The sequence below is a fragment of the Saccopteryx bilineata genome, chromosome 4 (genome assembly GCF_036850765.1).
Source record: "Saccopteryx bilineata isolate mSacBil1 chromosome 4, mSacBil1_pri_phased_curated, whole genome shotgun sequence".
Taxonomy (NCBI): Eukaryota; Metazoa; Chordata; class Mammalia; order Chiroptera; family Emballonuridae; genus Saccopteryx; species Saccopteryx bilineata.
In genome coordinates this window covers 134084875-134110714 of record NC_089493.1, presented here as the reverse complement: position 1 = coordinate 134110714, position 25840 = coordinate 134084875, and the positions used below count along the sequence as shown (strand labels likewise).

At 46.8% G+C, this 25840-nt stretch overlaps 1 protein-coding gene across 2 annotated transcripts in view; it reads right to left on the bottom strand.

Moving 5' to 3' along the window:
• The window catches only part of FSTL4 (follistatin like 4), a 539950-nt gene that overhangs the window by 303189 nt on the left and 210921 nt on the right, over window positions 1-25840 (bottom strand). The gene's annotated exons all lie outside the window — the stretch shown is intronic.

Below are 25840 nucleotides of genomic sequence, written 5' to 3'. Positions count from 1 at the left end.
CAGCTCCAGGAACTTGGTGGGGTCCTGGTTTCCTTTGTGGCTCTTTCAAGTCATGGTGAGCAGAGCATAGGGTGCTGGGGGCATAGGGTGCCCAAGAGAGGCCCTGTACTCCAACAGCAGCTGGCCGGCAGTGCCAAGAGCAAGGTCATGTAGTATAGAGCCTGGTTTATATGGCTGGCTCACACCAGACATCTCAGACATGCGCCCTGTCCATCTGGGAGGAAGGAATGAATGGGGTCCACATATAGGTGGCAAAGTGCCCATGGCCATGCTAACTGAGAGCAGCAGGGCTTTCAGAAAAACACCAAGAGCTCGAGTGCAGGCTCCCTTGCCACATGCAGGGACCTGAGGTAGGGCGGAGTTTTGTGCAAGGGGGAGGGTGGATGGGTCCTGGGGAGCACGGTGTGATTCTAGGAGACTGGGAGAGCCAGGCAGAGGCATTTCGGCCCGGTATGTTAGGCACTGGGGAGCCACTGTGACACCTGGAGGAAGTGTAGAGTAAGGAAAACATGGTATTTTAAATGTTTGAGGTGGGGGTTGGGAGGGCAGTCAAGGCTGGGAGGCCAGAGGCTGGCCTTTGCCTCTGGGGAAAACAGTTCTCCAGATTGCATAACGTCAGTGATGGCACCAGCAGCCTTTCTCTGTCTCACCCTCTCTAGCAGTGCGGCAGTGCAGCAAGAAGGCCGACAACCTGGAAATGGCAGCTGCCAGTTTGCTTTGGGTTTCCTCCCTGTGATGTTGCTGGGTGTCCCTTGGGGAGGGGGAGGCAGACAGAAAGACTCCACATGCGCCTGACTGAGATCCACCTGGCATGCCCACCAGGGGGTGATGCTCTGCCCATCTGGGACGTTGTTCCTTTGCAATCAGAGCCACTCTAGCACCTGAGGCAGAGGCCATGGAGCCATCCTCAGCGCCCGGGCCAACTTTACTCCAATGGAGCCTTGGCTGCGGGAGGGGAAGAGAGAGACAGAGAGGAAGGAGAGGGGGAAGGGTGGAGAAGCAGATGGGCACTTCTCCTGTGTGCCCTGGCCGGAATCGAACCTGGGACTTTCACATGCCAGGCTGATGCTCTACTGCTGAGCCAACCAGCCAGGGCCTTTGCTTTCAAGTTTTAATTAAATCTTCAAAATTCTCAATAGAACAGAAGGGCCCTGGCACTCTACATTGAACTTCCAATGCCAGTTCCAGTCCATGGGGTTAACAAACAAACAACAGCAACAAAAGAAACCCTTTTCTTGTGTTTGGTTAAGTCTGCTTTTCATCACTATAGATTTGAAAGGAAAAGAATCAGTTATTGATAGATTAACTGCTTGATTCAATAACTCATTTAAATTCCATTGACCTTGGTAAGCTAAGAAATATTGACTTTTTCTTGAATCATAATAAACTAGAAGGTCAAATATCTCCAAGCAGAGTAAAAGTGCAGATTTTAAGTGGGCGTGAATGTCCTTTATCCACTTGGCTAATTGTTCACCCATCGCCTCAAGGCTCCATGGTGTTCACACGCTGCACTGCGCACCTCCCCATCAAGGTTGACAGGCAGGGGGATGGGGGGAGAGCTGCGTGGCTCCCAGTGAGGGTAGCGGCTCTGGGCTGAAAGCCCTGCCACGTGTTTATGGCTGCTTTGCCACCAAGTGTGTTTGGTGATTCACCTGAAAAATGAGTTACCCTGGAAAGCTCTCATTACTATGAAAGAAACACAACTCTAAAATTATCAGCACTTGTTCCCTTCCCAACACAGGGCCAGAGCACAAAGCATTGCCATTGTATCACCACGTTAATGAACTTCTGCATGCGATGGGAAGGGCACCCACTAATTGTCCTGTCTGGCAAAAAACAGAGCCAGAGTTTCCGAGCCTCTGGTCCATTCTGCTCTGGCCTTACTGACCACCCAGACTGTGCTTCTTTTCCTAGATCAACTCTAGCGCACCCCTGGGTCCATTTCCTGCCACCTCACATCCAAGCGCCCCTCTCTGCCCCACAGGGTCTGCCCCGCTCTCTGGCTTCAGGAGACCCCACAGGTGCAGGACATTTGTCCTCAGGTGGCCCCCGGACACTCAGGTTTTAAGAAACACACCATTTTAAAAGCTGATCTCTTTAATTCTGGTTCTGCCACTGTGCAAACCCCAGGATAGAGACTGAGATGGCAAGGGTGGTGAGGGTTCCCGCTTACAGTGACCTTCCCAGAGGCGCATCTCCCCTTGCCTCCTTCAAGGGGGGCACAAGGGAAACTGCAGGGATAGCTTACATGAAGAGGAGACATGTCCTTGGGTCCTTGGGGTCTCCTGGGGTCCAGGGGACTAGAATTTGGAGTAGCAGAGCAGGAAGGGGCTTCTGAGACCACTGAATCCAGCCTAAGCAGTCAAAGGAAAGCCAGCTCACATTGGATGGGGTGACACTCACTCCCTGACCCTTTCTCCTTAGAAACACCTGCATGCCTGGATTGCAGCAAACACTTCTGAAAAGCAGCATGTGTGTGATACCCCTATGCCAACACTTGATTAGCTTGCAGGTGTGACGGAGGTCTTCGTGCTAAGAAAACATGCCAACTAGGGCTTGTGGAAGTTGTCAAGAACATTTAGGTTCTCTGGACATGGAATCAGCTGTTGGCAAACAATTGATTCCTAATTATATGCAATTAAAGCAAAAATAGCTTTAAAGCCCTGCACCTGCCCCTTCCCAGTCTGCCAACAACAGGCCCGGGACAAGCTGAGAATGCCCAGCACAGGGACAAGCCCGGGATCCCGTCTGCCACAGGGATGCTGACAAGTGGTGGTTTCCTATTAAACAAGCCCCTTGTCACCACTTCTTTGTTACTAAAACAGGATGAATTCTCCACTCCTACCTGGATGATGATGAAACAGTAATGGGAAAAGTAACCAAGTGAGACCACCAGCAACTGCCTTTAGTATTTATGAGGACAACCATGATGCATGAAAAATATGTGTTCAATTTACAGTCATAAAGAGAGTCATTTACCCAGGTCAGAAACTGATTATCATACCAAATAAGCCGCTTTTCAAGACTAATGAAATTTGCTGAACATGGTCACAAATGGGAATTATTACATGAAAGTTATGGTGGCAGGAGAAACAAGTCCATTTGTACCAGTTGGTGCTAAAGTCTCCCTCTGTGATTCAGGTAAGGGTTCTTGTATGAGTGACACAGACCTGGGACTGCCAACGTGAAGTGTAGGTAGGGGAGAAGGAGGTTAGTCACGGTCCAAGTCAAGTCTGTGTAATCTCAGTGGCGGGACCCGACAGAGGAGGTAGGTTCGCTTCCTTCACCGGAGCAGGAAGCCTCCCTCACCACTGACCACACCAGAGCACAGACAGCTCTGTAACTGGGCTTTGACACAGAGCAAACCAAAGCCTGCTCCACACTCAGGGGTTGTGCTCTGAATTACACCCGAGAGCAAACCATTAGTTTTCTACTTTGGAATGCTAATGCCTGTGAGCACATTTGCCCAGAGCACCATTTCTCTCTGAGAACTTGTCCTTGGCTTGATTACTGAGAGAGCTCCCTCCCCTTACATGGCCTTGGGAGGTCTCCACTCTAGGTCTCTGTCATCAGTACTGCCTGGGCCTCCTCCTGCAGGCCCTCGGTCCCCCAGCAAAGGACTGGGCTGACATCCCCACTGCCTCACTTCATCCCACAGTAAAGCCACAGTGAGGTGACTTCTTGGCTCTGAGGTGGCCACACTCTCAGCAACGCCCAGTGCAGGTAAGGAACAGTGGGGTGTGGAGGCAGAAGGCACTCACATTGCCAAGAACCAGCCCCCCGAGCGCTGACGGTCTCCCTGCTGCCTGTTGTGGACACTAGCCTGCACAGCAGCGGTCTCCCACTTCTGCAGACAGAAGGCACATGCACAGGGGCAGCTGCCCTCCTATCAGCAGACACAGAGGACACAGGCTTTATTCTCTGGGCATCATAGAAACTCACCGGGGAGGTGCAGCCCCATATCCTGGGTCATGGTCAGGTTTTTTAAAGACCTAAAGCTGAGAACTGCCTTTAGAAGAGCAGTGTGAATACAGAGGCATGCAGACGGAAAGGGTGTGTTATCCAGGAGCTGCAGGTCACGGTCCCAGTACTCCCCCTGCCACCCTCCCAAGACAACGTACACCCTCAGACATGCCCAAGGTGGTCCTGGGACAGAGTGCCTGGTCAACTTTGACTCCCTCATTGCAGAGAGCACCCAGGGCCTTGGGTGTGGCTGCAGAGTGTGGGTTGTGTGAGAGCCAGGTGGAGACCCAGCCAGCCGGCTGGCACAGTTTCTGTGCCCCACATGGGTGGGGAGTAATGACAGGGCACTTCAGGAGGGCCTGCCTGCCAGCTCTCCACCTACCTAGTCATCCAACAAGTATTTTTGGAATACCTCCTGTGTGCCAGACCCTGTTCTAGGTGCTGGGGACACAGAGCAGACGAGGCTGCTGTCCTCTGGACACTTACATGGCAGAGTAGGAAGACAGAGAAGAGTGAAGAGCAAAACAAACAAGACACACATGGGTCATGGTAAATGCTAGGATGGAAATAGAAGCGCTGCATGGGCCAGCTCTCCTCTGAGGTGAGGGAAGCCTCGTGGAAGAGGTGAGATTTGACCTGAGGCTGAAAGTGAGGGGGCAGAGCCTGGGGCCAGGGGAGAGCGGAGCAGTCCGGGCCCTGGAACCCACGTGCAAAGTGAGGGGGCTGACTCACGAAGATGCTTGGTCTGCAAAGTCCTGTTCAGATGCTGGGCAGACCCAGTCTGCAGGGAGCTGTGACTGCAGAGACAAAGTCGCCACCTTGCCTCACTGTACCCTTGGGAGAGTTGGGGGTGACTCTGGTTCCCTGGAAGCTTTGTCGGCCCCTGGGAACTGAGTGTTGGAGGTAGGTCCCATCTCCACACCTGGCTGGAAGGGCCTGTCTTCAAAAACTCCCATAAACCAGAGGTCCCACCTCCATACCTGGCTGGAAGGGCCTGTCCTCAAAAACTCCCATAAACCTAGCACCTCCCAGGTTGCCAGTGGGGAGGGAAACAGACCTCCTGGGCTCTTACCACTGGTCACTTGAGTGGGAACCTTCACATCCTTTGGGTGCCCTGGGTGCTGGGGCTGCTCCACGTCCATGTCTGCCCTGCAAAGTCTCATTCACACTCAAGTTTTAGGAAGAAAACCTGTAGTTTCTCCCAGAGAGAAGTGCAGAACCCAGCCAGAGAGGGCAATGTTTAAAGCAGGGGTCAGGAAACTTTTTGGCTGAGGGAACCATGAACGCCACATATTTTCAAATGTAATTCCGTGAGAGCCATACAATGATCCGTGTACGTTACACATTATCCAATAAAAATTTGGTGTTGTCCAGGAGGACAGCTGTAATTGGCTCCAGCCACCCGCAACCATGAACATGAGTGGTAAGAAATGAATGGATTGTAATACATGAGAATGTTTTATATTTTTAACGTTATTATTTTTTTTATTAAAGATTTGTCTGCAAGCCAGATGCAGCCATCAAAAGAGCCACATCTGGCTTGCGAGCCATAGGTTCCCGACCCCTGGTTTAAAGTCACTGCTGTGTGCTGAGGTGGGCCAGGGCCAGGCACTGCGCCCAACACTGAGCTGCATATGTGGGCTCATCTAATCTTTGTTTATAGCTCTGTGAATTAAACACACAGGCCTCATGCTGAGGCATGTTAATATGCCCATTTTACAGATTAGAAAATATGAGTCAAGAAGTGACTTGCTTATGGTCATACAGCAAGTAGGCTGTAAGTGGTGGAGCCTAGATTTGAATCACTCTCACTCTAAATCGTTCAGACTGGGGATCACCTGCTCAGCTGGGGTCAGGGTCCCTGCCTCAAGAAACCATGTCCATAATTTGAGCTTCTCTCATGTTAGGCTATATCCCAACATCAGCATGCCTGGCCTGTTGGATTTCTGTTGCTCACATACCTTAAGAATGTGCAGCTCAGAGGCCAATTAAGCTACCTCTCTGAGGGCTGAGGTTTACAGAATGACAGAAGAAAGCTCTGTTTGGATCTCTGAATATCATAGGCCCAAACCCCCTCCTTGTCATGCCCAGATACCTGGCTCCTCCCTCCATTATAATGTCTCTCATCTTCAATGTCTCCCTGCTTCCTCCCCAGCCTTTACCCCCGAAATTGTTCAGGTGACTGCTGGGCAGATGTGATGTCCTCCCAGTGGCCACAGAACAGAGACCAAACCAAGGCAATTGTGTGCTTCATGAAAGCAGAATTTTGACCAGCTCTGAATGTCTTGACCAAATTCTCTAGGTCCCAAAGCTTAAGAGAAACATATGATTACCCATCGACAGGAGGTAATGTGACCTGTCAGGTGCATAGCTCACAGGTCCTAAGCTGAGGGCTGACACACTGGCTTCCAAACAAAGTGCTACGTCAAAATCAGAAATGCCTGGAACATCAAGAGGGACAGCAGACGTTAACCAACGTTAACTGATTGGTAGACTCCCAATTCTGCCTAAGGAGTTTATATCAATCCAACTCTGGATCAAGCCAAAGTGTAAATGCAATTCCTGCGTGCTGCCAGAGGGCCCTGGGCAGGGCTTTAGGGGGAGCTTATTTCTGATTGCAAGTGAATGTAAGTGCCAAAGTATTACTTTTCAAAACAAAACCATGACTCCCAGGGGAATATACAGTGAGCCTGATTTAAGGTTTGTCTGACTCTTTACTGAGGGGACCAGAGGAGTGGAGGAGTCTATGGGAATAGATGAGATGCTCAGGTGAGACATGCAATTATTTAACGATGTATAGAGCAAGAATACCATAGCCTTTGGGGTCATTTTTCTAGCCAGAATGAAATAGTTTGCATCTTTACTGGAAACAAATATACAAGTTAATGTGCAACTGCATATGGTCTGGGCTTGTCATCAGTAGTAAACAGGGTGTTGAACAAAGATGCACTCCCCTAGCCCAGATCAGTACATGATCCTCGCGTGGGTCTGTTCAGTGATGCTCTGGACACTGCCACACTCCCTTTGCCTTATTTCCAAGTTTTGGATTTTTTTTCCAGTACAAAAAGTGCCTACAGTGACAGATGTCATCTTACTAGGCTGCCAAGGACTTTCATCCTTTTCCCCTAACTGGGAACCCCAGCCTCACTAAGAGGCCCCAGAAGGGAGAAAATGAGGCTCCAAATCACTGAGTTCAGCTTTGTTGAGACAGATAAGAATGCATGTGGCAAAGGCATGTGGCGGTGTTGGCCTACATGTGAGCTGATGATGCAGGACTGCTTCCCCATTGTGCGTGCTGTGTCAGAACTCAGCCAGGGCTCTGTTGTACTGAGCTGGGTTTCCAGAAACACACGGTTAAACCTCGCTACTGACTCCTGGCCTTTGTTAGCTTTGGAACTCAGCCAAGGCCCCTACCCTCATTCCCCTCTAATTTAAAACTGAGAATAACAAGAGTTTGTTGCTGATTAAGGATTCAACAAGATAGTTCCTGTCAAGAGTTGGGTACACCATAAATGCTCTATTCATACATTTAGAATTAGTGCCGAGGTGAAAACCCAGGACTGAAAGATAAGAAGCCGTTGGTTTCACCGCTGCATGTGTCCATGGTGTGGGTCAGTCAGTTTTTAGGAGGCCTGCTTTAATGAATGGAGCATGCTTATATTGGAAGTATTGACTGGTTTTAAAAAACAGAATTGACATGGCACGTTTCAAAATATCTCAAGGAAATGCTTGCCTTGCAATTTCCTCTGCTGAGGGGATTTGCTGGGCCCAGGTAGACTCTGCCCAGCTTCTGTGTACAGGGCATCTGAAACAACACATCTCAAGGAAGAGTGACTAGAACAGACTTGCAGCCCAAACTCTGCAGATTGCACTCAACAGCTCAGGTGGTGCCAGGCAGTCAGCAGGGCCCAGACCTGCCAGGTGAGCCCCTAGCACGGCCACAGTGCCCGCAGTGCCCGCAGACATTTCTGGCCCACTTAGGTCCGGTGTAGAGGCCCTGAATAGGAACACAGAACAGGGACAGAGTTCAGAGTTCTGAGGCAAATGCCACAGTGGCTTTACTGACAAAAGTACTGAACACAGTACTGCGCAGAACGCAACACAATAGGGATAGAATTAGTAATTCTGATTAATCAATAGGTGGGGCAAATATCTCAAAGTGAGCTATTTCCTTTGCCCTTTTGTCTGCTCTAAAGATGTTCCCCTTCCTGACTTCCTCATCCTCGACTCTGCTTCCATTTGTGTGTATCAATAAATACCCATTAGGACTGGGGGTTGGGGCTGTGTCAGACACCTGTGCAGGGACTGTAAGGTCGTCTCCCCTAGGCCCCTTGGTGCACGCCATGTAGTCTCTGAGTAGTCACTGTCTCCGTGACAAGTGGTGCCCCATGTGAGGAAAGGGAGCAAAAAGACAGTAGGTTGTAGGCTTCCCCTTCCCTCTGGGTGCCCTCTGCTCTGTGATGCTGCTTCTCCCTCTGTGGTGTGTGATGACAGTATGCTGCCTGACCAATGACTTCTAGAGCTTTCTCCTCAAGGCCTCCCACAGGCATACTCCACTTAAACTGAGCTGCCAGGCTCTTGGCCTGGAGGCTTTTCTGGCTGCTTGCCAGCACTGTGTACTTGACCCGGCAGAGTGGTGATCCCCTGTCCCCTTGTCGCCTCAGACAGCACAGCAGCCCGGGGCCAGGCCTGCAGCAGCCAGACTTCAGTCAGTCAGAGCTCCAGGCAGAGGATGGGATGGGCTCTGGTGTTTCAGGACAAGGACCAGGTTCTACTTATGTTCAGAGCTCTGCACAAGGCCTGGCACAGAGCGGGCTGCGGAAGGTGCCAGGTGACAGGTGCTGGTAAAAACACTGCAGAGCCCCAAGATTGCAGGTGAGAGGTCTGAGTGATCAGAAGTGAATGCCTTTAAGGAAACAGATAATGGCAACTCACTGAGCAGTGAGCTGCGGGAAGAGCCGAGACGGTGGACAGCACCGGCGACAGGCTGCAGACTCAGGTTCTCTCACCCTGACCAAAGCAAGTCTTTTTCACACATGAGCCTCGTTTCTTACTGGTAAGAAGAAGGGGTCGTAGAGATTTCTTGAGATGGAAAAATAATGTCACTTGTGAATTTAGGACAGATGTAAAAGCCCATGTTCTAGCTTGCATGTGGTCTGGTTATAATAAAATGACAAAAATCTCTTGTTCCTTTTTACCTGTGTGTGCCCTATTAAGTTATCTCAGCTGGCTACTGAAGGGTTATTTCTGAGACCCAGGGAAAAAAAGCTGCATAAACATTGAAGCACGATAGGATTGTTGCCTTTGGGAGAGTGTCTTTTACAAAATGATTTTGTTTTAGAGCATTTCCTCCAAATACATTCCTACCCTCAGTCCCTGTTCTCCACCAAAGCAGCCTCGGTTTGCATGTGTCTTAGTCTCTATCACCAGGGCCCTCATTTCTTCCTCCTGGTCCTGAGCTCCTGTTTCACTTTCTCTAGCTCCTCGGGGCTCCCTGAACCTTCGAGCTGAGGGTCCAGATATTGCTGCTCTCTCACTGATGCCTCATTACGGGGCTCTTTCCTGCTTCCCCACCAACTAGTGATTCAAGACCACGACACCTGGGCTGCCTCTAGTTATTTCAAGCATTATTCTGGAGACATTTAGCATGAGCCACGATGATGTCCCCCATCACTTTATACTCAACACTCACAGGCACCCAGGGTGTGCTCCACCCTTCCAGGGCCCATTACCTGTTGTCCAAACGCTGCCCAGAGGTCACAGACATGTCTCACAACCAGAGACAATAACACGCTCTCCTCCTTGATTATCCTTTTAAAGAAGAAAACATGAAGCCCGATGACAATATCTATCTAACATTAGCACAGAAAAAATAGTGTTTTCTAATCAGAAGGGTATCATTTTCTCTTCTCAAAGCTCTGCCCTTTTCTCTCAGTGAGATTAGCAGCTGTGAAAATATGCCCTGGATAATATCAGAACACAGTTAGTCACAATATCAAACAGAGAATTTCATTTCTTCTCTCTCTTCTCAGCCCCACCCTCTGGCTCGCCTGAGCCATTGCCTCTGTGGCTCTGGCAGGTGGGCCCCAGGTTCCAGGTGAGGCTGACTTTCTGGGGTGGGCAGGGCTGCTCTACTTCTGAGGCCAGGAGAATGTATGCTGACCACACAGTAGGAGGCTCTTCCCAAGTGTCTCCCCAGGGGCCTGACAATCTGTCTATTCCTAGACAGAGACCCTGAGGGGTCAGCCATCCCCCATTTGTGGGCCCACTCCTGCCTCATGTTACTCCAGTGACTGAACTTGAGCCCCAGTGAGCAGACAGTGGAAAATAAGCATCTACACGAAGAATCCAGCCTCCAGGGAGGAGAAGAATGCCCAGAACTGGAGCTGCTGGAGTAGGGTGCTGATATCCACAAAGACAACAAAACATCAGAACTCTAGATGTGAGTGCAGCAAAAAGAGGGTTTCCAAGAAAACCATGAATCTTTTTTTAATGGATTTAAATTTATTGTGTTTACATAGATTGCCCAAATGCATTCCCCCTCCCCCGTATTCCCCTCAACATCTCCTTTGCCCCCCTTCGCATAGCACCCTCCCCCCTTCCCTTCAGGATTATCCTATCCTATCATCCCCTTTCCCTCTGTCCTCTAAAACCATGAATCTTGAACCAAAAAAAGCCTGAGGAATGTAAGGAGAGGATAATCCATATTGAGGATCAAATTTGTTGCCTCCAAGATCAAGCAGAAGACAGATCTCAAAACCCAAGCAAAAACAGAAACAAAAAGTCCTAAAAATACAGTAGTCACTCCAAATTAAAATGTTAAGGAAAAAGGAAAGGAGAAAAACTCTTTAAATATGTCATCGTAAATGGCCAACCACTATTCAGTTAAAATCAGGAGCTAGACAGGGATACCTTTCATCACCATTTATTATTTAAAAAGGAAGGATAATAACACAAAATAAAATAATCAGTAAAAATTCGGAAAAAGTAACTAACAACTATCTTTTTACTGATTATGTATCTGTATACTTAAAACACCAAGAGACTAGTGAAAAATATTAAAATTAGAAGAGAATTATGATGAAGTGGTTGGGCAGATGATAAATAAGTCAAAATTAATCATTCTTCTCTTCATTAGCAATAAATATTTAGAAATGAAAAAGAGAAAAATAGCTCATTCATAATAATGGCAAAACCCATAAAATATTTATGAATAAATTTAACAAGGAAGCCACAGGACCAATATGAAAAAGACTATAGGCCCTGGCTGGTTGGCTCGGCGGTAGAGCGTTGGCCTGGCATGTGGAAGTCCCTGGTTCGATTCCTGGTCAGGGCACACAGGAGAAGTGCCCATCTGCTTCTCCTCCCCTCCCCCTCTCCTTCCTCTCTGTCTCTCTCTTCTCCTCCTGCAGCCAAGGCTCCATTGGAGCAAAGTTGGCCCGGGCACTGAGGATGGCTCTGTGGCCTCTGCCTCAGGCGCTAGGATGGCTCCTGCTGCAATGGAGCAATGTCCCAGATGGGCCGAGTATCGCCCCCTGGTGGGCATGCCGGGTGGATCTCGGTCGGGCACATGTGGAAGTCTGACTGCCTTCCTGCTTCTAACTTCAGAAAAATATGAAAAACAAACAATCAAAAAAGACTAAAAACTCACTGAAGGTCACGATATAAGATTTGAACAAATGCAATGACATTTCTTGCTCTTGGGTGGGAAGATGTTACCACAAATTTATAAGTCAAAGGAAATCCTTTTGGAATTGGATAAGATGATCTTAGAAAGTTCATTGGGAAGAATAAGTGGCCCTAGATAGCCACAAAAAATCAGAGAAACAATGGTGAAGGCAGAGGTGCCTCACCAGATATCTGAGCATCAAACCAGAAAACTGCTATGATCACATCAATAAGATATAGATGGGGGAATAGACAAATCAATATACATCTGACAGGGAAAAAGAGAGGCCCCAGAAATAAATCCCACTTTATATAAAAATTCAACATCTGACAAGAGTGACCACTGCATTGGGGAGATGATGGTCATTGATAAATGATTAGCTATCCACCTGGAATAAAGTACCTACCATTCCAAATTTTGTGTTGTTTGTTTCCTTTTCTTTGTAGTTGGAGGTAATCTTTATATTTCTACACAATATGTTGCTTATTTTGGATGTTTTAAACATATAAAAAGGAATCAGACTCCCTATGTGTGGAGACTTGTTCACTTGCTCTTATACTTTTTTCATTTTTGTTTCATCCATATCTTTGCAAACAGCTATGATTCATTCATTTTCCCCTACAGCGTTCACTGTATGCACATATTATTATTTATTTGGTCTATGTTAAACTGTTTATTGCCTTTTTATTTTTTTTTGTATTTTCTGAAGTTGGAAACGGGGAGGCAGTCAGACAGACTCCCGCATGTGCCCGACCGGGATCCACCCGGCATGCCTACCAGGGGGCGATGCTCTGCCCATCTGGGGCGTTGCTCTGTTGCAACCAGAGCCATTCCAGCGCCTGAGGCAGAGGCCATAGAGCCATCCTCAGCGCCCGGGCCAACTTTGCTCCAATGGAGCCTTGGCTGTGGGAGGGGAAAAAAGAGACAGAGAAGAAGGAGAGGGGGAGGGGTGGAGAAGCAGATGGGCACTTCTCCTGTGTGCCCTGGCCGGGAATTGAACCCAGGACTCCTGTATGCCAGGCCAACGCTCTACCACTGAGCCAACTGGCCAGGGCCTGTTTATTGCCTTTTTCTATGGCCTTCTTTCTTTTGTTTCCTTATTTTGATCAGAATACTTCACTTTTCTTTTTTTTCTACTCCTATAAAAATTAAAAATACTTTTTATTATTCTATTGTTTACAATTAAAATTTTTTCAGTGTTTAACTAAGCCAGTTTAAAATTCACCAATACCTTCACCCTCTACATGAGGAACCTCAGAACAAATGTATTCCAATCACTCCCTTCCTGATTTAAATGCCTGACAATAGTATATATTCATTCTATCTTTATTCTCTACAAGTTCTTCTTCACCTTCAAATTCTCTTAGTTATGTGTGTACAAAATATCCATTTTATCATTTTTATTTTCCTTTTATTTATTTTAAAATTTTAATTGAATTTATTGAGGTGACATTGGTTAATAAAAGTATATATTTCCGTTGCACAATTCTATAATACATCATCTGTATGTTGTACTGTGTGTCCCCCCCAGTCAAGTCTCCTTCAATCACTACTTATGCTGCCTTTTCCCTCTTTTATCCACATTATAAAGAGTTACTCAGGCTGTGTCATTTTGAGCCTATGTTCACAGATTTCTCCTCTCAATTCGCATTGCAGTCCTGTTATTTGGTTTCTATCACAGAGATGCCAGCAGGCAGCCCTTGCATTCCTTTGTAGGGCCATCTTTTCTCTCTGGGTAATTTTAAACTCTTCTCTTTGGTTTTCTTCAGTTTCTCTGTAATATAAATATGCATATTTCTTTGCATTTATTCTGCTTATATTTTACTGGGTTTCCTGGAAGTGAGGATTCTTGTCTTTTATCAACTCATGAAAACTCACAGTCATTTGGCTTTAGATGTTATCTCTTCTCAGCTGTTTCTCTCCTTTCCCAGGGAGTCTGATCAGACATTCGTTACAAGTTCTCATTTTATCTTGATATCCCTTATCTCTTTCACATTTCCCATGTTTTGTTTTCCTGTGTAATTATTTTCAAATTCATCTTCCAGCTCCTCAATTCCCTCTTCAGCCTTTTCTAATCTACTCTTACACTTTCCCACCAACTTTTTAACTTTGACATTTTATTTCTAGAAGTTCTATTTAGTCCATCCAAAGATGACTGGCCATTGTATAATCTCTTGATTTTCTTTTTTTTTCTTTTTTCTTTTTATTTTTTTGTATTTTTCTGAAGCTGGAAACAGGGAGAGACAGTCAGACAGACTCCCGCATGCTCCCAACCAGGATCCACCCGGCTTGCCCACCAGGGGGCGATGCTCTGCCCACCAGGGGGCGATGCTCTGCCCCTCGGGGCGTCGCTCTGTCGTGACCAGAGCCACTCTAGCGCCTGGGGCAGAGGCCAAGGAGCCATCCCTAGCGCCCGGGCCATCTTTGCTCCAATGGAGCCTTGGCTGCTGGAGGGGAAGAGAGAGACAGAGAGGAAGGAGAGGGGGAGGGGTGGAGAAGCAAATGGGCGCTTCTCCTGTGTGCCCTGGTCAGGAATTGAACCCGGGACTTCTGTACACGAGGCCGACGCTCTACCACTGAGGCAACTGGCCAGGGCCAATCTCTTGATTTTCAATCATGTTTTCATTCTTTTAAAAATATTAAATATACATCTTTTTGCGGGGGGGGGGGGAGAAGGACAGACAGACAGGAAGGGAGAGAGATGAGAAGCATCAACTCACAGTTGCAGCACCTCAGTTGTTCACTGATAGCTTTCTGGGGGGCTACAGCTGAGCCAGTGACTCCTTGCTCAAGCCAACGACCTTGGACTCAAGCCAGCAACCTTGGGCTTCAAGCCAGAGACCTTTGGGCTCACGCCAGCCACCAAGGGGTCATGCCCATAACCCCATGCTCAAGCTGGTGAAGCCCTGCTCAAGCCAGTGACCTCAGGGTTTTGTACCTGGGTCCGCAGCATCCCTGACCAATGCTCCATCTACTGCACCACCGCCTGGTCAGGCTGAACATACACCTTTTATATTCTGTGTCATTTTGCTACTTATAGATTATGCTGAATCTTACATAGTATTTTTCCCCATGGTGTTTTGAGACTTTTTAAGTGATTTCACGTTTTCTGAAAATTTATCTGTGAAAATATTTGAGGCGCAGTTTGAAGGTGGGCTCATCTTGACTGCATCAGGTACACAAGGACACCATCGCTCTGGTTCAAATCAAATTTTACATGTGAGATTTTTTAGACTACCCAGACTTTGCATCTGAGCGACCATTACCTGTGGTGATCAGCATATGGCAGCACATTATCAGGGGTCTTTCTCCCTCTCTATTCAGTGACAAGATTTGAGACAGGCATGTTGTCTTGTAGCACCTGGGGAATGGGCGAGTCTCTTTCTTGTTCACTTTGTCATTGCAGATATAACCCTTTTGGGTCCCAGGTTTATATGGGGCATGGGGAAATTTTTCAAATATTTCCACCTTGGGAGGACGGTGGGATTTGTCCATGGTGCCCTGAATGACTTGCAGACTGAAGCTGAAGCTCACTCAGCTTGGCTAAAGGCTTCAAGGTCAAGACAGCTTCACAGTTACTCTCCCTCTCTGTGTTCCTGATTTCACTTGCTTTTTAGCCTTTCAGTATTTTGTATTTTTCTTACCAATCCATCAATGCTTAAAAGGATTTTAAAAATATCTGCCATGTTGTCAGAGGCAGAAGTCAGATTATGACATTTAAAAATAGACTCCAGCAATTAAAAAGCTTTGACATAAATACAGGGATATTATTTTCAACACATCACCATTTAGCCCTTTGGAGAGGGGTTAAGAACAGCTCCCACAGCAGCAGAGACCTGGAAAGGGCCAGGGTCATGGCAAGACCGCCTATTTTAATTTTTCTGAGTCCACTTGTATCTTTAAAGCAAATTTAAACTCTTCTGTCACCGGGAACTAAACAATAAAGAGAAGTCTGTTAGTGGGGTGCGATGGAGAAAAGAAAGGGAAGTACACTGTTGTCACCAATAACAAGGTGCCTATCTGCCACCTTGAAACCCAGAGTAGAGGCCTCTCAGGAACAGTACTGTCCTAGATATACAGACGTGGCTAATGACAAATACAAGGACAGTGATTGACCCCTTTTGTTCCACTTCCAATAAAAGAAATAAAAAAGGCTGAGTTGAGTTTGAAGTATCCTCTGAGTCAGCAATGGCCCGCTTCAGGCAGGTCCCCACAGCGTGGTCACCAGCCAATGATGTCAAATCATCTCTGGTGGATTTTGGTCAGAATGAGCCCTGCTTTGGCTGGTCCTGCTCTCCTGAGGCGGTAGCATCAGAGCATGAGGCATTCCTCTCATCCATGTATTTCTACCTGCACCCCAGGAAGAAATCATTCTGTAGTCAGTATTGGCTCAGTCTTACTTAGAGTAGCAAAATTAAACAATATTAGAAATTGAAAAATATCTGTCTAAGCAGGTTATTTTAACCAAAACAAAATTATCTTTGATTTGTGACAATAAGCACACTTATTATTTTAACTCAAAACAGGTCAGGATGGTGTCTGCTCTTTTATTCCAAGCAGAGAAAATTCTAACAATGTCTTATCTTCAAAAATTCATAGTTAAGAGGAAGGCATCAGAGCATGGTGGTGACCCAATGGTGGCAGGTCCTCACAAAGAGAGGGACCAAAGGGACGGTGGCTTAGTTGACTCTGATAGGCAGCCCAGTGGAGTGATGGCAATGTGGGGTTAGGACGCGTGCAGGGAGGTGGCTGAGGGGGGCAGCAGCCTGCTGGGGGTCAGGAGGAGATGATTCATATACGGGGGGGCCCCAAGTAACATATATATTGAGGAAAATGGCAGTCAGGTTTCTCTAAGTCAGGTTTGTAACTAAGAAGAGAGTTACAAACATGAAAACAGGAAATGTAGAGTGAACCCTGTGGTTGGCTGGACTGGCATCAGAGGTATAGATGTGGACTTATGCTTCACAGGAGCTACATGTGTGTAAATGCATGTACATCCATAGATGTCCCAGATCTTGTGTCTGAGAGACTCTGAGGACAGCAAAACCCAGTAGCAAGGAGCACACTGAGCTCTCATGACTGGTTTCTGAATGCAGGGACCAGTAAGGGAACCAATTCTTTTTTTTTTTTTTTTTTTTTTTACAGGGACAGAGAGAGAGAGTCAGAGAGAGGGATAGATAGGGACAGACAGACAGGAACAGAGAGATGAGAAGCATCAATCATCAGTTTTTCATTGCGACACCTTAGTTGTTCATTGATTGCTTTCTCATATGTGCCTTGACCGCGGGCCTTCAGCAGACCGAGTGACCCCTTGCTCGAGCCAGCGACCTTGGGTCCAAGCTAGTGAGCTTTTTTTTTTTTTGCTCAAGCCAGATGAGCCCGCACTCAAGCTGGCAACCTCAGGGTCTCAAACCTGGGTCCTTAGGCATCCCAGTCTGATGCTGTATCCACTGTGCCACCACTTGGTCAGGTGGGATTCAATTCTTTTTTTCTTTTTCTTTTTGTATTTTTTCTGAAGTTGGAAACGGGGAGGCAGTCAGACAGACTCCTGCATGCGCCTGACCGGGATCCACCTGGCATACCCACCAGGGGGTGATGTTCTGCCCATCTGGGGCATCGCTCTGTTGCATCCAGAGCCATTCTAGTGCCTGAGGCAGAGGCCACAGAGCCATCCCCAGCACCCGGGCCATCTTTGCTCCAATGGAGCCTCGGCTGCGGGAGGGGAAGAGAGAGACAGAGAGGAAGGAGAGGGGGAGGGGTGGAGAAGCAGATGGGCGCTTCTCCTGTGTGCCCTGGCCGGGAATCGAACTCGGGACTCCTGCACGCCAGGCTGACGCTCTACTGCTGAGCCAACTGGCCAGGGCGGGAACCAATTCTTTTTGAAGAAATGACTTATTCCAGGGAAGGGCAGGGAAAGCACAAGAATAGTCCAGAACATCTTGTACCAGAAAGTGAGGAAGCACCTTCATGATACTGGGATATGTCATAAGGATATGGAACCAGTTGGAAGAAGGGCCCATTGGCCAAATCTGGGACACTGGAGTGTAAAAGTAAATAATGATAGTACTAGATAATATCCTAGCACATAAACAAAAGTACACAAATCCACACTGATTTTAAAAAGTGAGCTAATATATGGAGAAAAAGAACCCTCTTCCTTATTAGTTGACAGTAGAATGTTAACTAACAGTACAATGTCAACTAATAAATGTAGAAGAAATGATGGAATTAGAAAATTTTCATTTGGCTATCATGATGCACTAACTCAGGAATAAAAACAAATCAACAAATAGTAAAGTTAGTAGGTGAAAGAAGAATTACAGGATATTTACATAGTTTCAAAGTATCTCATCACAAAAGACTTATTAATATTAAAGGGAAACAGCAACTCTACAGTGGAGAAAGCTGGCAGATATCATTGTGTTCAAGTGATCAAAGTGAACATTACCAGTAATGGGACAAGTTGACATCAATTCCTAACTTGATGGGATGCAGGAAGAAAAGCTCACATCACTTCAGTTACATTCTTGCTAAAAACTCATAACCTCAATGTAATCATGAGGAAACATCAGACAAAGCTGAAAAGAAGCATTATTAAAATAACTGGCTTATACTCTTTAAAGTATTAAGTATAGGAAGGGCAAGGAAGGGCAGGGAAGGGCAGAGAAGGGGCAAGGAAGTGCAGGGAAGGGCAAGGAAGGGCAGGGAAGGGCAAGGAGGGGCAGGGAAGGGCAGAGAAGGGCAAGGAGGGGCAGGGAAGGGCAGGGAAGGGCAGGGAAGGGCATGGAGGGGCAGGGAAGGGCAGGGAAGGATAAGGAGGGGCAGGGAAGGGCAGGGAAGGACTGGGGAAACTGTATTGCTGCAGGCTGAAGACAGATGACAATCAGTGTGACAGGTGATCTGTTGTCTACTCTCTATAAAGGACTTCATGAGGACAGTTGACAAAATATACATGGAGTCTTTGGGTGAAAACTATTTGAGAATTCTTTGTACTATTCTTGCAATTTTCCAATAATATGGAAAATATTGGAAAAAACATAGCACCTAAAATTTCATAGACAGATCTCTACTTCTGGCTAGGATGTACAAGTCTGCAGAAGACTGTTGTTCCTATTATAACATCAAGAAAACACCAGATAGCCTGACCTGTGTTGGCGCAGTGGATAAAGCGTTGACCTGGAATGCTGAGGTTGCCAGTTCAAAACCCTGGGCTTGCCCGGTCAAGGCACATATGGGAGTTGAAGCTTCCTGCTCCCCCCTTCTCTCTCTCTCTCTCTCTCTCTCTCTCTCTCTCTCAATCTCTCTCTCTCTCCTCTAAAATAAATAAATAAATAAAAATAAGTAAAAAGAAAAAGCAAATACCAGATAAACTAAAATTCTTATCTTTTTAAAAGTCATGGGATAGTAATAAAGAAATATACATACATCTAAGTGACCCAAATTTAGAGGATGAGCCTTTAATAGAACTGAAACATATACTATCTGAAACAAAGCCTTTATTAAATGATCTTTAATAAGAATGAGAATTGACTGGACATAGCAGAAAACAGGATCAATGAATTCAAAGGCAAGTCAATCATAATAAAGGCCCAGACTGAGGCATACAGAAGAAATTTTTTTTTAAAAAGAACAGATTATTAGAGAACTGTGACATAATCTGAATACAACTAACTTACTGTAATTGGAGTTTGAGAGGGAGAGGAGGGAAAGAACAAGGCAGAAGGAATAGTTGAAAAGATGATGGCTAAAAATTTACAAAACTGATGAAAGACATCAACTCAATATCCAGTAAGGTCAGTGACTTTAAACAAATACAAAGAAAATCACAAAGGCAAACCATCATCGAACTACCAAAAACCAAAGAAAACAAGAAAATGCAAAAAGCAGCCAGAGGAAGAAAGGTAACATCCTCTTCAGGAAAACAACAGTAAGAGTAATGTTTCACATCTCATCAGAAACAAGGGAATCCAAGAGACAATGAACCAAGCTTCCACTTGAAGTAGAAAGAAAAAGAAGAAAAAAATACCAAAGAGAAATAGAATAAAGAATAAGGTAAGAGAAGAAATCATCAAAGCAGAAAACATTACCATATGCATGGTCTGATTCCCCCATATCCTTATCGACACTATCGTCAGCCTTTTAAATTTTACCCATTCTAACAGGTGTGCCTGGTATATCACTGTAGTTTTAATCTCTATTTCCTAGTGACTAATGACGCTAAGCATGATGTTATTTGTCATCCATAAATATGTATCCAAGAAAAATGAAAGTCTATGGCCACAAAAAGACATGTACGAAATTATTTATAAGAGCTTCATTCTTAAAAGTCCCCAAGTGGAAACAACTTGATGTTTGTTCATCAGTGGGAATGGCTGACAAACTGATCCCGTCACAATAAAGTACCCCTCAGCTATAGAAAGGAGCAAACCGACTTACCAGCCACGTAGAGAAAACTCAGAAATGTTTTGAGTGAAAGAAGCCAGACACAAAAGATTTCTTCCTGTGTAGTGTATAGTTGTACTCACATGAAATTCAGGAATAGCTAAAACCAATCTATAGCGACAGGAGCTGCAATTGCCTGTATGTGGGAGGGTCGACTGCACAGAGACTTGAGATAATTTTCTACGGTGATAGAATGTTTAATGTCTTGATTTCAGTGATGGTGCATACGTTTGTCAAAACTCACTGACAAAGATTTATGCATTTCATTGCATGTAGATTATATTTCAATTAAAAATCTTCACATTCAGATGTTACTTTTTTTTTTCCCCAAGACAATACTTGAGATTAAATGATCACAAATAAAAACTTAAGAAATCTTTGATATTCCTCCCAGATTTTACCTAGTAATCCAGGGCTTCTTGCCTATACAGGTTGGGTGGAGGGGCTCCGATCCACTCTAGGTTCTGGGGGGAAGGTAGGCCCACAGACAGGGTTCCTGTGCTGGTTCCCTGCTGGAATCAGGGAATGTCAGCTGGTGGTGCCACCAGAGCGCCAGTAAAGAGAACAGGAGTCTGGCAGTGTGACTCAGAAGGGCTTCTAATGCCAGAGAGGGTAACAGAGCAACCCTGGCTGATTACAACCCTGAGATTACAACCAGGGCTGGCTTCACAGGCACGTGACTGCTGCAGTAATTCAGCCACCACCCCCTCTGCCCTGCACTCAGAGGGATCCTGAGCTTTGGGTTTTAATGCTTTGGGGTTGTTCTCTCAAAATTAAAAAAAAAAATTATTTGTTTATTTTAGTGAGAGAGGAAGGAGGAGTGAGGAAGGGAGAGAGGGAGTGAGAGAGAGAGAAACATTGATTTGTTGTTTCACTTATTTACACATTTATTGGTTGACTTTTTTATGTGCCCTGACCAGGGATCTAACCAGCAACCTTGGTGGATTGGGATGACACTCTATCCAACTGACAACTGAGCCATCTGGCTAGGGTGTCTTAAAAGTTCCTAATAATTACCTTTGAATTTATGTTTTGTAAGGGAAATTAGATGGGATTATGGAGGACATGCTTGGGGCTTGGAGCCCTGGCGGTGTGCAGTCCTGGTGCAGCCACCGCCTCACCTTCGCAGGAGGTGCCACATGCTTCCCACCTCTGGGCCCAGATGGGCCTCCCTCTACCCCTACTGCCGCCCTACACATTAGGCAGTTAAGGGGTCCACACTGGGGAAGGTGTCTGCATTCTCTCCTTGCCTTCCACCCCTGCTAAGGGCCTGGGTAGGGGTGTGGTCAGGGTAATGTTTATACCCACACCTCCAGACATCTGAGGGTGGGGCACAATGGTTTCTGTTCCTGTCCCAGGCTGATGGCACCACGGTGAGAATTGTTGGGCCTTTGCTCACCTTCAGATCAGGTTCTGAATCAGGTGCAGGGGGTGTGCAAGTCCCTGGGGAGGCTGATCTACAGTGGGTTGGGGCAGTGGGCTCATGGAAGGTGAGACTAACTTCCTTGCCCCTGTCAGTGGTCCCCATTTTCATTTTGCCATGGGTCCTACAAATTCTGTAGCCAGTCCTGAACTCCCCTGCCTGCTCTCTGCATGAGAGAGAGTCCATCCCTTTGGCATGGCCCTGGGCCAGACAGCTGTGTGCACAGGATGCCTAGTTTCTGTCTGCTGAGCTCCTCCTCTGGCCTGTTGGCGTGCTTTCTACCAGCTGGCTATGACCTGGACTGGGTGATGATGACAGTGTCCCTGGAAGTGGAGCCCTTTCTTCTTCTTTTTCTTTTTCTTCTTCTTCTTCTTCTTCTTCTTTTTTGGAGAGAGAGAGAGAGAGAGAGAGAGAGAGAGAGAGAGAGAGAGAGAAACAGACAGACAGGAAGGAAGAGAGAAGGGAAGCATTAACACATAGTTGTGGCACCTTAGTTGTTCATTGATTGCTTTCTCATATGTGCCTTGACCAGGGGGCTACAGCAGACTGAGTAACCCCTTGCTCAGGCCAGCAACCTTGGGCTTCAGCCAGAGATGTTGGGCTTAAGCCAGCAACCTTGGGCTTCAAGCCAGCGATGTTTAAGCTTAAGACAGTGACATGGGATCAAGCTGGCAACCCTGTGCTCAACCTGGTGAGCCCACACTCAAGCTGGCAACCTCAGGGTTCCGCACCTGGGTCTTCAGCATCCCAGGCTGACGTTCTATCCATTGTGCCAATTCCTGGTCAGGCAGCAGAGCCTTTTCTGACACCTTATATATTCTCTTCAGAAATGATCCCTAATGACTGCTCTGGGGAGGGTTGTAAGTAAGGCTTTCTGGCCACTTCTTTGGACAACTCAGGACATAAAGCTGGGGAAAAGGGAGTAGCAAGTTGGAAGACATTAGTCTCATTCATTATTCACTCATTCATTCGTTCAAATACCTATTGAGTGCTCTTGTGTGCCAGGCCCTAGTCTATGTACTGGAGATATAGCAGTGGACAAAATATATAAGAATCTCTGCCCTCCTGGAGCTTAAATTTGAGTGGAAGAGACAGACAGGAAGTGCCTTGAAGAAAAGAAACTGGGAAAGGGGATGAGGAGTGAAGAGGTGGGGGTGATTCAGGTAAGGTAGTCAGGGAAGGCCTCTTGGAGGAGGTGACCTTTCAGCAAGGACTTGTGTGAGGTGAGGGATCAAGCCAGAGAAGACCTGAGGACAGACCAAGTGCAGAGCCCCTGTGTTGGGAATGGATCCCGTGTTTTCAAGGAAAAGCATGACTAGCATGAAGGAGATGAAAGTGGTGGAAGAAGAGGTCGGAAAGCAAGGTGGGCAGAGTTTGGGTGCCCTTCACAAGGTTTGATGGCCTTGTGAAGACAAGCTGCTGGAGGATCTGAGCAGGAGAGTGATAGGACGTGATGTATGTTTTTAAAGTAGATTTTGGCTGCTGGGTGGTGAGAGAAGCAGGGAGATCCATGCAGGAGGCTGCCGGAACCACCTAAGCCAGCAAGGCTAGTGGCCAGACCAGGGCAGGGCTGGGGGTGGGTGGATGAGGGGAGGGTTGATGTGCTGTTTTAGGCAGTGCTTGCTAACATAGCTCATGATTACGTAAATGAAAGAGGGGCATCAGGAACGAGCTGAGATGGGGGAGAATCAGGGATGATCAGGTCAGGGTGTAAAATGAAGAGATTTGTTACAACTATGTTAAAACTGAGATGTCTATTAAATTTGTGTCCACGCAGAGAAAACCGAGGGCAGCTGGCTGTGTGAACCAGGTGTTCAGGAGGGAGATGTGGACTGGAGACTGAGATTTGCAAGATTTTAAAGTCATGGGACTAGATGACATCACCCAGGGAGTGAGTGAAGATAAAGAAGAAAAGACTATTATCCTAAAAAATCATTTTTAGACAATTCTCAAGTGTAGCAATGTGTAATAAAGTTTAACAATTCTACTGTGTTTAATTTGAAAGAGATGTGCTTAATTAGGTCATTCAGGCTACTTTTAAAGAAACCCTTGCCAAATATATTTTCTTTTTTCCTTTCCATGCTACAATTCCCCGGGACAGAGGGGATTGTTCTAGTGCTCAAGGCTCTGAATCTGGTGCTCTGAGGGCAAGAACCTAAGTGAGCAGGGGACTGATCTACCTGGGCTCCCCGCAGCCTAGCTCCAGATTGGTTTCCTTTATACAGTTGCTGTTAGGGGACAATAAATGAGAAGAAAAGGCCCCCTGGTATTTCTAACACAACAGGTTGGAGCTGGCACATTGGTTTTGTTCCCAAGCTGCACAAATTAATGTGTGACTTGTTTCCTGGCTGCGACTCGATTCCTGCTTGATGACTCAGCACTGCTCACCTTGTCGCAGGCAGCCTGGACCTGCATTCATTTACATCAGCAGAAATGTCAGTCCGAAGCCCACCCAGGTGGCACCTTCAGCTGTCCTGCTTGCATTTCAGGAGCTGTAGCATGCACACCCTCCTCCCTATGGGGAGACCCTGCCCTGCCACCCCAGTCACCCTCACATCCCTGCCAAGGTACTGCCACAGTATTCCCTATAGAGGTGCCCACACACCTCTCCTGGGAACTCAGAGAAGGGGTGCTCCTGATTCTGCTGCAACTAAGTCCCTGCCACATGCAAACAGGAGCTTACAGAGAACTGTGTGATGGGAGGGGGAGGTGATGGTGGAAAGAGGGAGGGGAAGGGTGACACTGAGTTGAGTGGGGGCAGTGACAGTAGTAAAGGTGTGGGGTGATGGTAGAGCTGCAAAGGTGGGTGACCATGGCAGTGAGAGAGGGTGTGGCAGTGGGGGTAAAGGTGGTTAGAGACAGAGCCTATTTTCTTTCCCTCTAAAAATAAATCCATCCAAATGATGCATGACAGAGGCCATGGGACCCTGCAGAGAGCACGAAGAGGTTAGACCTGAACTGAATAGAAACCTTTTCACATTACAACACTCAATATGTACATAAAAGCTAGGAGTCCACAGGCACATGGCCACATGTAAAAAACAATGGTGGCCCTGTGGTTCCACCAGCAGATGTCACTGCTTGCTCAAGGGCAAAAGGCACCTGCAAAAAAGCAGGGCCACGGAACCAGGACTGGCTCCCCATGGAGAAAGGGCATTCTGTCTGACACCATTAGAGTAAACAGCTGTCCCCTTGACTTCAGGGACCACTCAGACCTGACTCAGACCACCCGCTTCTGAACTTCCTAGCAGTTCAAAAAGCTGGAGCACAGGGATTCATTCATGTGGTGCTCACCAGTGGGGGCCTGGGGCAGTGCAGGTGGCCATGTCAGGAAGCCTTATGGGACAGTCATAAGGCCTCATTCAGAGCAAGAAAAGCATGCCCCTGGGACCAGCTGACAACTCAGGAAGGTCTCAGAGAACTCCCGAAATACACAACCTGACAGGACTGTGTGGGAGATGAGGGATCAGAGAGATGATACTTTGATTGGACACATTCGAGACAAGAAAAGAAAACGGCATATTTTGATGAGCTCGGCATTTTCAGTTGCTCAGGTTACAGTATTTAGAATGTTCAAGGGGAACCTGGGTCCCTACAACTCCCCTCAGTTTGCTGGCCCCCCTGTTTCCCTGTTGGTGATGCTGAAATACTATCGAGTGAGGTGATGGTGTCCTCAGAAGGGCACCCCTGCTCATCTTAAGCCAAAGGAAGGCTGGTCTGGACAGGAAGCTGGCAGTGACCATGTGGTCACCATGGGCCATTTCAGCTCAGAGTTCAACATGGAACTAATCATTCCCCTGCCTAAGTTACCTTCTAAACCCGTAAAAGGGAGAGCTCATGACTTTGGAGTCCCACAGTGCTGAGCTCTGCATCTGGACAACGCAGAATAAACCTTCCCTTGAGGCCAGCAGGAAGAACTCACGTGCTGATGGGCACAGGGCACCTGCACAGCCCCTGCCCACGTGCTGTCAGAGCCACGCTAGAGCTGACCTCCCTTCCCAACCCAGAGATCATTCAATGAAAAGGACACCTGTAACAAGAAAACAAAAGATCATTTATGTAGCAAAAGTTCTCTTCTGTATCTGATTGTGTGCAAATTTTAGACTGTGAGTTAATCCATTTCAAGCGACTATTGATAGAAAAGATCTACGGGCTCACATTTATCGAGCAGTAACTATGCTCCAGGCACTAAAAGTGCTTGATGTAGATTTTCTTCCTAGGTGATTTGTTACCATTTTTTAAAAATGCCTTACTACCTAATTTTTAGTTTGTGTATCTTTTTAATATTAAAATTTCATTAAGGTGACTAAAAAAAAAAATGAGCATTAGCTAAAGCCCAAGGT